This window comes from Haliotis rubra, unplaced genomic scaffold, assembly GCF_003918875.1.
Source record: "Haliotis rubra isolate DU_JTF1 unplaced genomic scaffold, ASM391887v1 Scf1312, whole genome shotgun sequence".
NCBI classification, from domain to species: Eukaryota; Metazoa; Mollusca; class Gastropoda; order Lepetellida; family Haliotidae; genus Haliotis; species Haliotis rubra.
The window spans coordinates 157,880-169,580 of NW_025765240.1; the positions used below are offsets into that span (position 1 = coordinate 157,880).

The window sequence follows — 11,701 nt, forward strand, 5'->3', positions numbered from 1 at the left end:
AAGTTAAAGAAACAGCGATTAGTGCTGGAACACGATAGATAAGTTGGAGGAGAACACAAACGGCCGATGCAGTATCATTTTATTTCAACATTCTACGTGAAGCAGTAGTGCATCTCTTTCACAGGGGACCCGTGAAGATCCGGGTTAGGATTGATCTTCAGTAACAAATGCTTGTCGTAAGAGGCGACTAACGGGATCGGGTGGTTGACACATGTCATCGGTTCCCATTTGCGTAGATCGATGCTCATGCTGTTGATCACTGGCTTGTCTGGTCTAGACTCGATTATTTACAGACCGCCGACATATAGCTGGAATATTGCTGAGTGCGGCGTAAAACTAAACTCACTCACACTCTTTCACAGGTTACTTCTGCTCTACTTCATACAATAGGGCTGCTTGGAAGGTGAAGGACTCCGTTCAGGACGTAGATGACGCCGTTGGTGGCATGAATCACGTTCATGATGCTGACCCTGTTGAACTGGTGCACGTGACCTGCAATGTATTCCCAACAAAATGTTTCTTAGCCCCTTTCAAACAACACTCGTTGAGGTTTAGAAAACGTGAAGGTGGTGGGGTGTCATCCCATGAATAAATTTGCTTCAGGTCAATTTTGTGTCTGCAACAATTAGTTAACATGGCAGACAGTAGGTAAACGTGCGTCTTCAGTGTGTACTGGTTTGCGTCTTCAGTGTGTACTGGTTTGCGACTTGAATGTGTACTGTTTGCGCCTTCAATATGTACTGGTTTGCGACTTGAATGTGTACTGTTTGCGCTTCAATATGTACTGGTTTGCGACTTGAATGTGTACTGTTTGCGTCTTCAGTGTGTACTGGTTTGCGACTTGAATGTGTACTGATTGCGTCTTCAATATGTACTGGTTTGCGACTTGAATGTGTACTGTTTGCGTCTTCAATATGTACAGATTTGCGACTTGAATGTGTACTGTTTGCGTCTTCCATAATTACTGGTTTGCGACTTGAATGTGTACTGATTGCGTCTTCCATAATTACTGGTTTCGACTTGATTGCGTCTTCCATAATTACTGATTTGTACTGTTTGCGTCTTCAATATGTACAGCTTTGCGACTTGAATGTGTACTGTTTGCGTCGTCCATATGTACTGGTTTGCAACTTGATTGTGTACTGTTTGCGTCATCAATGTGTACTGGCTTTATGTCTTTTGTATGTACATGTCTCCTTCCTAAAAATGTCATTTAGTCTCTGATGATATGTGTCTCACCGTTCTGCATGGAGACGTGGATGCGGTGTCCCTCTAGGGAGGTGAGCATGTCGTTCTGATGAAGGGATTCGGGGCCGTGGATGCCGTCCAGGATGTGGTACATCATTGTGCCTGATAAACAACAACAAAGTATGAAACATTGTACTATGTAATGTGGTCGTTTGTCATTTCATACAGCTGGATCTTTCGTGGAGATAAATACAAATTAGAGAAATACCCAGTTAGTGTTAAATAATGTGTGAATATTTTGTGGAACATGAAACAAAGAGGTGTACATACTCTTCAGAAAATTGGCCTGCTTGTCAAGGTTGTTTCGGTAGGCAGTCGGGAGGTTGCTGAACGCTGCATTGGTCGGCGCAAGAAGGGTCACTTGGGGTCCTACAGGAGGAGATTATAGGCATTGTGTATTCACGGAAGTGATATATTCCCCAACACGTATTTGGCCACTGGCTCTTAACATGGAAGGGGCTGTGTGACACAGCTACTCTTCACGTCGAGGCAAACTCATGTTTCAGTTCAATCATTGACAGAATTGTTGTATTATCGTGGCTTATGCTAATGAACACGTTAGAAACAAATCAGAAACACGAATGAAATAAAGGTAAAGTTAAAGCAAAGAGTGACACAATGTCTTCAAGAAGTAAATGTGTTACTTACTCTCGATCTCGCTCCAGGTTCCAGTTTTCATCAGGTCTGTAATCAAGGTGCTGTACTGACCATAGCTCTGACTCAGAACATGTGTTATACTGCCATGCGTCATATTGCCATGAGTACCGTTACCATGGATAGTGCAGTTGACACCAAAGGTCCCGTTGGGGCAAATTGTGCCGTTGCCATGGTGAGAGCAGTTAACACCCCAGGTTCCGTTTATGCACATTGAGCTATTGGCATGCTGGATTGGATGATTGACAGTGTTTGCGTTATATGTGAAGTTTCCATGGGTACCGTTGCCATGGTGAGTGCAGTTTCTCCCGTAAGTCCCGTTAGTGCATATTGAGCCGTTGGCAAGCTGAATGAGATGATTGACAGTGTTGGCGTTATATGTGAAGTTCCCATGGGTACCGTTGCTATGGTGTGTGCAGTTTTTGCCGTAGGTCCCGTTAATGCATATTGAGCCATTGCCATGCTGGATTGGGTGATTGGTGAAGTTTCCATGGGTACCGTTGCCATCGTGGGTACAGTTTCTACCGTAAGTCCCGTTAGTGCATATTGAGCCGTTGGCAAGCTGAATGAGATGATTGACAGTGTTGGCGTTATATGTGAAGTTTCCATGGGTACCGTTGCCATGGTGGGTACAGTTTCTTCCGTAAGTCCCGTTTATGCATATTGAGCCATTGGCAAGCTGGATGAGATGATTGACAGTGTTGGCGTTATATGTGAAGTTCCCAGGGGTACCGTTGCCATGGTGTGTACAGTTTCTGCCGTAGGTCCCGTTAATGCATATTGAGGTATTCGCAAGGTGGATTGGGTGATTGGTGAAGTTTCCATGGGTACCGTTGCCATGGTGGGTACAGTTTCTGCCGTAGGTCCCGTTAATGCATATTGAGCCATTGCCATGCTGGATTGGGTGATTGGTGAAGTTGCCATGGGTACCGTTGCCATGGTGGGTACAGTTTCTACCGTAAGTCCCGTTAGTGCATATTGAGCCACTGGCAAGCTGGATGAGATGATTGACAGTGTTGGCGTTATATGTGAAGTTCCCATGGGTACCGTTGCCATGGTGGGTACAGTTTCTGCCGTAAGTCCCGTTAATGCATATTGAGCCATTGCCATGCTGGATTGGGTGATTGGTGAAGTTTCCATGGGTACCGTTGCCATGGTGGGTACAGTTTCTACCGTAAGTCCCGTTAGTGCATATTGAGCCGTTGGCAAGCTGAATGAGATGATTGACAGTGTTGGCGTTATATGTGAAGTTCCTATGGGTACCGTTGCCATGGTGTGTGCAGTTTTTGCCGTAGGTCCCGTTAATGCATATTGAGCCATTGCCATGCTGGATTGGATGATTGGTGAAGTTTCCATGGGTACCGTTGCCATCGTGGGTACAGTTTCTACCGTAAGTCCCGTTAGTGCATATTGAGCCGTTGGCAAGCTGAATGAGATGATTGACAGTGTTGGCGTTATATGTGAAGTTCCCATGGGTACCGTTGCCATGGTGTGTGCAGTTTCTCCCGTAAGTCCCGTTAATGCATATTGAGCCGTGGGCAAGCTGAATGAGATGATTGACAGTGTTGGCGTTATATGTGAAGTTCCCATGGGTACCGTTGCCATGGTGTGTGCAGTTTTTGCCGTAGGTCCCGTTAATGCATATTGAGCCATTGCCATGCTGGATTGGGTGATTGGTGAAGTTTCCATGGGTACCGTTGCCATGGTGTGTACAGTTTCTACCGTAAGTCCCGTTAGTGCATATTGAGCCGTTGGCAAGCTGAATGAGATGATTGACAGTGTTGGCGTTATATGTGAAGTTTCCACGGGTACCGTTGCCATGGTGGGTACAGTTTCTTCCGTAAGTCTCGTTAATGCATATTGAGCCATTGGCAAGCTGGATGAGATGATTGACAGTGTTGGCGTTATATGTGAAGTTCCCATGGGTACCGTTGCCATGGTGGGTACAGTTTCTGCCGTATGTCCCGTTAATGCATATTGAGCCATTGCCATGCTGGATTGGGTGATTGGTGAATTTTCCATGGGTACCGTTGCCATGGTGGGTACAGTTTCTACCGTAAGTCCCGTTAGTGCATATTGAGCCGTTGGCAAGCTGAATGAGATGATTGACAGTGTTGGCGTTATATGTGAAGTTCCTATGGGTACCGTTGCCATGGTGTGTGCAGTTTTTGCCGTAGGTCCCGTTAATGCATATTGAGCCATTGCCATGCTGGATTGGGTGATTGGTGAAGTTGCCATGGGTACCGTTGCCATGGTGGGTACAGTTTCTACCGTAAGTCCCGTTAGTGCATATTGAGCCGTTGGCAAGCTGAATGAGATGATTGACAGTGTTGGCGTTATATGTGAAGTTCCCATGGGTACCGTTGCCATGGTGTGTGCAGTTTTTGCCGTAGGTCCCGTTAATGCATATTGAGCCATTGCCATGCTGGATTGGGTGATTGATGAAGTTTCCATGGGTACCGTTGCCATGGTGGGTACAGTTTCTTCCGTAAGTCCCGTTTATGCATATTGAGCCATTGGCAAGCTGAATGAGATGATTGACAGTGTTGGCGTTATATGTGAATTTCCAAGGGGTACCGTTGCCATGGTGTGTACAGTTTCTTCCGTATGTCCCGTTAATGCATATTGAGGTATTGGCAAGGTGGATTGGGTGATTGGTGAAGTTTCCATGGGTACCGTTGCCATGGTGGGTACAGTTTCTGCCGTAGGTCCCGTTAATGCAAATTGAGCCATTGCCATGCTGGATTGGGTGATTGGTGAAGTTTCCATTGGTACCGTTGCCATTGTGGGTACAGTTTCTACCGTAAGTCCCGTTAGTGCATATTGAGCCATTGGCAAGCTGGATGAGATGATTGACAGTGTTGGCGTTATATGTGAAGTTCCCATGGGTACCGTTGCCATGGTGTGTACAGTTTCTGCCGTAGGTCCCGTTAATGCATATTGAGCCATTGCCATGCTGGATTGGGTGATTCGTGAAGTTTCCATTGGTACCGTTGCCATGGTGGGTACAGTTTCTACCGTAAGTCCCGTTAATGCATATTGAGCCGTTGGCAAGCTGGATGAGATGATTGACAGTGTTGGCGTTATATGTGAAGTTTCCATGGGTACCGTTGCCATGGTGTGTACAGTTTCTTCCGGAAGTCCCGTTAATGCATATTGAGCCATTGGCAAGCTGGATGAGATGATTGACAGTGTTGGCGTTATATGTGAAGTTCCCAGGGGTACCGTTGCCATGGTGTGTGCAGTTTCTGCCGTAGGTCCCGTTAATGCATATTGAGCCATTGCCATGCTGGATTGGGTGATTGGTGAAGTTTCCATGGGTACCGTTGCCATCGTGGGTACAGTTTCTACCGTAAGTCCCGTTAATGCATATTGAGCCATTGGGATGCTTGATCGGGTGATTGACAGTGTTGGCGTTATATCTAAAGTTGCCATGGGTACCGTTGCCAAGGTGAGAACAGTTTCTACCCCAAGTTCCATTACGACACTGGACATATGTTTGACGGCGGTGTTGTCCAGACGTTTTGTTGGTGGTTTTGTTCACCAGCCCTGACCCCTGTAGCACGACCTTGCTCACAAGGAAGATGAAGCCGTTGGAGGCTTTCTTGTTGAATCCACTAATCTTGACACCGTTCACGAAAACTGCCTGCATTAACAGAAAAACAGACCAGACTCACGGGGTGCTAAATCAGCATCACCAAGATCGAAATCTACTCCAAATACCCTGTATAATATATATAATTTCTGTCAGAACATACCTAGTACATACCTTCCCATACACCCTGAACTGTAAAATGCATGTTCTATCTACCACAAACCTTCCCATACACCCTGACTTGTCAGGGGTTTGTACCACCTTGCATATACCTTCTCTTTGTTTACCTTAGTTTTAGAGTCATTCAGGTTCAAGAATCTACACGGCAGTTTGACAGGGTTGGTGTGTCATTCTTGTCATTGAAATACAGGAATCAACCACAGCACAGCTGTACTTCTTGTTGAGTGTGGTCTAATTATCATTAAAGTACAGGAATCTACGCTATATTATCTGTCCTTCTTGTTTACCTTGGTCTTAGTGTTATTATAATACTGTAATCTACACTATATTATCTGTCCTTCTTGTTTACCTTGGTCTTAGTGTGATTATAATACTGTAATCTACACTATATTATCTGTCCTTCTTGTTTACCTTGGTCTTAGTGTGATTATAATACTGTAATCTACACTATATTATCTGTCCTTCTTGTTTACCTTGGTCTTAGTGTCATTATAATACTGTAATCTACACTAAGTCTATATTATCTGTCCTTCTTGTTTACCTTGGTCTTAGTGTGATTATAATACTGTAATCTACACTATATTATCTGTCCTTCTTGTTTACCTTGGTCTTAGTGTCATTATAATACTGTAATCTACACTCGGTCTATATTATCTGTCCTTCTTGTTTACCTTGGTCTTAGTGTGGTTAAAGTACAGGAATCGTCCCGACAGCGTCCTTAGTTTCTTGTTTCGGATCAATTCGGATCTGTTGTATGTTCCATTGACGGAGTGGAAGAGGATGAGCTGAGTCAGCAGGGTCTTGTTTCCTGTGATGTTTTTAGACAGACCATGGAAGGCCTTGTTGTCTGGGACGAACAGGGTGAAGTTCCCAGCTGAAACATCATGTAACCGCATAGTCTCATTTTCAAAGGACGAAGGTTTTGTTCACATAATTCTTTTGCCGTTCTTGAAGGAAGAATCCACAGAGTCATGCAGATAAACAAAAGTAGCAAACAACTTTATGCAAATCAGAGGAAATTGTAGGGAAATATGCTTAACTATCGTGAAATATACTTTGCCATTAACCGAGTTGAATCATTATGTCACATTAACAAAAATACAGTGAAACTGCAAACACCCAGATATTCGTGACCAACTCGTATCAAACCGAAGAATGTGAAAGGGGAAATTATAAAACAGTGGAGAATAGAAAAGTGGAAATGTAGGAACATAGACTAAGGTTTCATCTCATTGCAACTATTTAGGCATCCTTTTTTCATCCCGATTATCATGAAGGAACGGTGTGAACAATTTAACTTTGAAGGCACATAAGAGTTAGGGAGGTCTGTTAATAATCTAGTCTGGACCAGACAATCCAGTGATCAACAGCATGAGCACCCATCTGCGCATTTGGGAACCGATGACATGTGTCAACCAAGCCAGCGAGCCTGACCACCCGATCCCGTTAGTCGCCTGTTACGACAAGCATGGGTAACCGAAGGCTCATTCTAACCACGACCTTCACGGGGTGAAGGCACATAAGACGTTCTTTGCAATCAAATCACTACAAATAACATTAAAAAATATACAACCGCTTATACTGTTTATAATATTTGACACATAAATCAAAACAATTTTGGTGTATGGTTCAGAAATATGGCGAGTTGAGAAGAGACCCATCAGTCTAAATTCAGTCTAAATTCTACCAATTTTGTGTATGTGCTGGAAGACACGTTTCTAATGATGCAGCTATTGGCGATCGTGAACGTTATGCTCTGCATGTTGATTATTTACCGAGAAGTATTAATTATTGGTGTAAATTAATGAGACTACAAGCCAACAGATACCCTAAACAAATCCATCTCTTACTGAAAAATCTCGATCAAATTAACAGAACAACCTGGGCATCTCGTATACGAGAAATCCTATGTATGTTTGTATGTGCCTTTGTATCGCTCTCACAAGATGTTGGAGGTGTATTACATTATATAAGCGTTTAACTCCAAGAATTAAAGAATTATTCAAGAATGGTATAACACAGTTTATGAATCTGAAACATTGACCACCTATCGAGGACTTAAAACATTATTAAATGCAGAATATTTCCTGTCCGCCATTGCGACCAGAGAATTACGCCGAGTGGTATTTCTACTAAGATTATCTGAATTCCCACTAAGAGTAAGTGGGAGCGAATACTCCTTAAGGAAATAATATGTTTAATGTGTGACATACATGTAATCGAAAACGAATATCATTTTCAACTAGAATGTCCTGCCTATCATAACGCTAGAATACGATATCTTCCACTGTATTACTGTTCTCAAACCACTATCATGAAATTTAATAACATCTGAAAATCCCATCTTGTTAAACTATTATGCGAAATTGATCAAGGAATCACCGTGTAAACGGAAAATGTCTTTGAATGAGTGATTTTGAATGTCTTGTCACCTTGTCATTGTTATTCAATTGTTTCTTTTGTAAGTGGGCCGTTGGCCGTTATACCGAAATAAACTCTAAACTATGTATCTGTTCAATTCTTAAAAATATAAATTGCAAAAACAATAACACCAATGCTAATATATCTGTTGAAACTGTATTCGACCATAAATATTCTCATCTGTTCATCTTTTAATTTTGAATGCATACTTTTAAAGTTAAATACTAAGTATTTGGCATGAATAGTCACTTATTTTACATTTGTAAGCTGTAGTAAGTCCCAATTCAGGTACGCAATTATCAATACAAGATCAAATATGTGTCCAGCTTCTAGTTGAAAGTAAAAATATGTCTGTTTATTGTAACCAGATATTACTCAGCATTTATTGTGTAATAGTTTCAGTTTGATAAATCAAAAACAGCTGTGGGTACACATTAACCCTCAGCATTAACTGTGGAATATCGTCCTGATATGCTTTTGTTATCGTGATACTATAGATGTTTAAAAAAGACAAGTCCAAATAGGTTTTACTCAACATGAATAAGACAATATGAAATAGCGTCAGAATAAGGCTTTCGTTGAACAAGAATACCGGTACCTTAATCAAACGAATTCACGAAGAGTCATGCAAACAGACAAGAGTGCTTGAGTGTTTGTTCAGTTGTCTAACCTTGCATGTAAACCTCGCTGCCATACCTCTGGCGGAAATTTATAATCCAGAAAATTTGAATGATTCTAGAAAACGACAATATAGACAACCCTTATGGATAACAACTTCTTCTATTTCGTGAGTGCGAAGTTTTGCTTGACAAAGGTATCTGTACGAAAAGGTCGCAGTCAGTTATTTTCATAGAAATATTCATCACCTCTCTGTACTCCAAATGGGTTTTAAACTGAAATATATTTATAAAGCCAAATAGCTGTTCAGGGAAAACATTGGAGCCGTAATGTTAATAAAGGCACCTGTCTGGATTTGAATGTCTCGCCATGCATGACGAGATATATCCATTAACAATTTTAATTCATGGAATACATTTCTGTTAACTGTGAACTTTGTAATGTCAATATATTCCTCGGGAATTTTTTTTATCCAATACCCAGTTCTTTACGCGCATTCTCAAATCATGTTGGAGGTTACAGAAAGGGGCGAGTGGTGACAAATGCCTAATTGTGTTTTTCCCTAAAACTATTTCAGACTCTATGTTTGTCAGTATTATATAATCTGCAATAGTCACATGAACCATTCTGAACGTAGCGTGCCCACAAGTATTCATTGAAGTACCTTTCCTTGTGAAGTTAGCTGTCAGGTTGGCTTCGTGAACAAATTGGGCGAACTTCGTCGCCCCCAGGCTCCTGGCAAGCGGTATAAGCTGCTCCAGTGTGTCCCGCTGGAATGGAAGAGACATCACCACCCCGAGCACCGTGGCCGTCACTAAGCTGATGAGAAGTGTTGTCATTCTGCAGAGGTTATTTGCTGGAACTGAGTTGAGACAGCCATTATATTGCCTGGCGGAAAGTTTATCTAACGATGATCTTTTATCTTGAGATTTGATTGGTTGAGAGAATCACGTGGGTGATAAGATTCAGTATATAAAGGCACGACATATATTTAGAATGACTTTTCTGCAACGAACACATGTTAGATACATGTATGTTATAATTTAGAATACTGGAACAAATTGTACCTGTCCTTTTATGTGAGAGTTGACAATTCTAATATAAAAACAAATGCTATATAGAATAACAGTGGATGGAAATGTGAGATTGTATAACGATGGGTTAGAGCTTTTGTGATTTGAGATAAAGAGCCGTGTAAACATTTTGATATTGAACTTGGAAAGGGTGGCGGTTCTGACATTAGGTAAAGAAAGGGAGGAGACAGGTCGGATATAAATAGCTATGGTGGAGTTGATGTGAGATAAAGAATGGGTTGACACGATTCTAATAATAAATAAACAGAAGGTGAAGGCAGGTTTGATGTTAACTGTACAAAAGTGTAGGTGGTTCCAATGTTAGATGCATAGAGGATACTAAACGACCTTTCGTGTTATGCCATTTTTATTAAATGAGTTAATGATGTGCATCAAACGAGCGAAATTTGATACTAAATGTTTCACGAGTTTTATAAAAATGGTATTTCACGAAAGCGAGATTAATATTCTGTTTATTACTCTCCAACATAAATTGATGGAAACTGCCTACAGTGTGATGACTCTCAGCTTTCTGCGAGTCCATCAAGGTCTAATACTATTGTGACAGTGGTATTGTACTGTAAACCATTATGACATCATACGTCCGGCATCAGGCGGTGTTATTGCACAATGTGTAATAACATTGTAGATTTATTAAAGAGTGATATCTTCATCGGGTGAGAAATAAAGTGTTTTCTCCAGACCGGAGGCAGACGATAGGTTTATTGACAGTTTTGTAGTTGTCGTTTTCTCCGTATCAAGTTCAGATCTGAGATTGAGTAGGTGGAGGGGGTTCCGATGTTGAATATAAAAGGGGATGAAGTTTTGATATCAAGTGGTTATGATGTTAAAAATGAGGTCAGTGTGGTTCTTACATTAATAAAAAAGAGGATTGGTCAGGTTATGATTTTGAAAAAAAAAGAAGCTGTGTGTTATTGTGATAATTAATCTAGTAGGGTGGATATTGTTCTGATACCTGTTAAATGAGTGAGTGAGTTAAGTTTTACGCCACACTCGGCATAATAGTCGAGTCTGGACCTGGTTACAGTATTGATCTTCAGTAACCCATGCTTCTCAGAAGAGGCGACTAACGGGATCGGGTGGTCAGGCTCGCTGACTTGGTTGACACATGTCATCGGTTCCCAATTGCGCAGATCGATGCTCATGCTGTTGATCACTGGATTGTCTCGTCCAGACTCGATTATTTGCAGACTGCCGCCATATAGCTGGAATATTGCTGAGTGTGGCGTAAAGCTAAGCTCACTCAATCACTCTGGACCAGACAATCCAGTGATCATCAACATGATCATCGATCTACGCAATTCGGATACGAAGATATGTGTCAACCAAGTCAGCGAGCCTGACCACCCGATCCCGTCAGTCGCCTCTTACGACAAGCAGGGGTTACTCAAGATCAATTCTAACCCGGATCTTCACGGGTGATATCAGTTAAAGAAAAGGTGGGTGTGGCAATATTTTGTGAATAAAGGAGAAAGTGTGTGTGGTTCTGATTTTAAATATAGAGAAGGTGGGTGTTATTATGATATTAATTAAAGAAAAGGTAGGTGTGGTTCCGATGTTTAATAATTAAATTCTGGAGATATCACTTAATACATAGGTGGATACCACTTAAAACCTTCAAGCCTCAGTTTGGTCCCGTTCTACTTTGGACGATATTGTATAGTGAGCATTACCATATGTGTGAACAATGTGCAGAGTGGTCCAGCAGACTGCATACTTTCGTGCCTGCTGCAAATTCTAAAATACGCTTCGGACAGAACCAAGTCATCAGAAACCAAGGTGATGATCTGGATCACACTTCACAGTTCACTACACCAAATCAGAATCCGTAGTTTATCAAGCAGTTTCAGAGCAGACTGAACCATTTTGCAGCTTTGATTGGATGATTTTG

The 11,701-nt window shown here is 41.8% G+C and overlaps 1 long non-coding RNA gene across 1 annotated transcript; it reads right to left on the reverse strand.

Annotated features, from left to right (window-relative positions):
* Nucleotides 1-1,326: 1,326 nt before the first annotated feature.
* Nucleotides 1,327-1,928, reverse strand: LOC124267476. The gene is made up of 3 exons (XR_006896037.1): nt 1,897-1,928; nt 1,519-1,617; nt 1,327-1,350 (listed from the first exon to the last, which is right to left on the reverse strand). It is a non-coding gene; the product is annotated as an uncharacterized LOC124267476 (long non-coding RNA).
* Between the last annotated feature and the right edge of the window lie 9,773 nt (nt 1,929-11,701).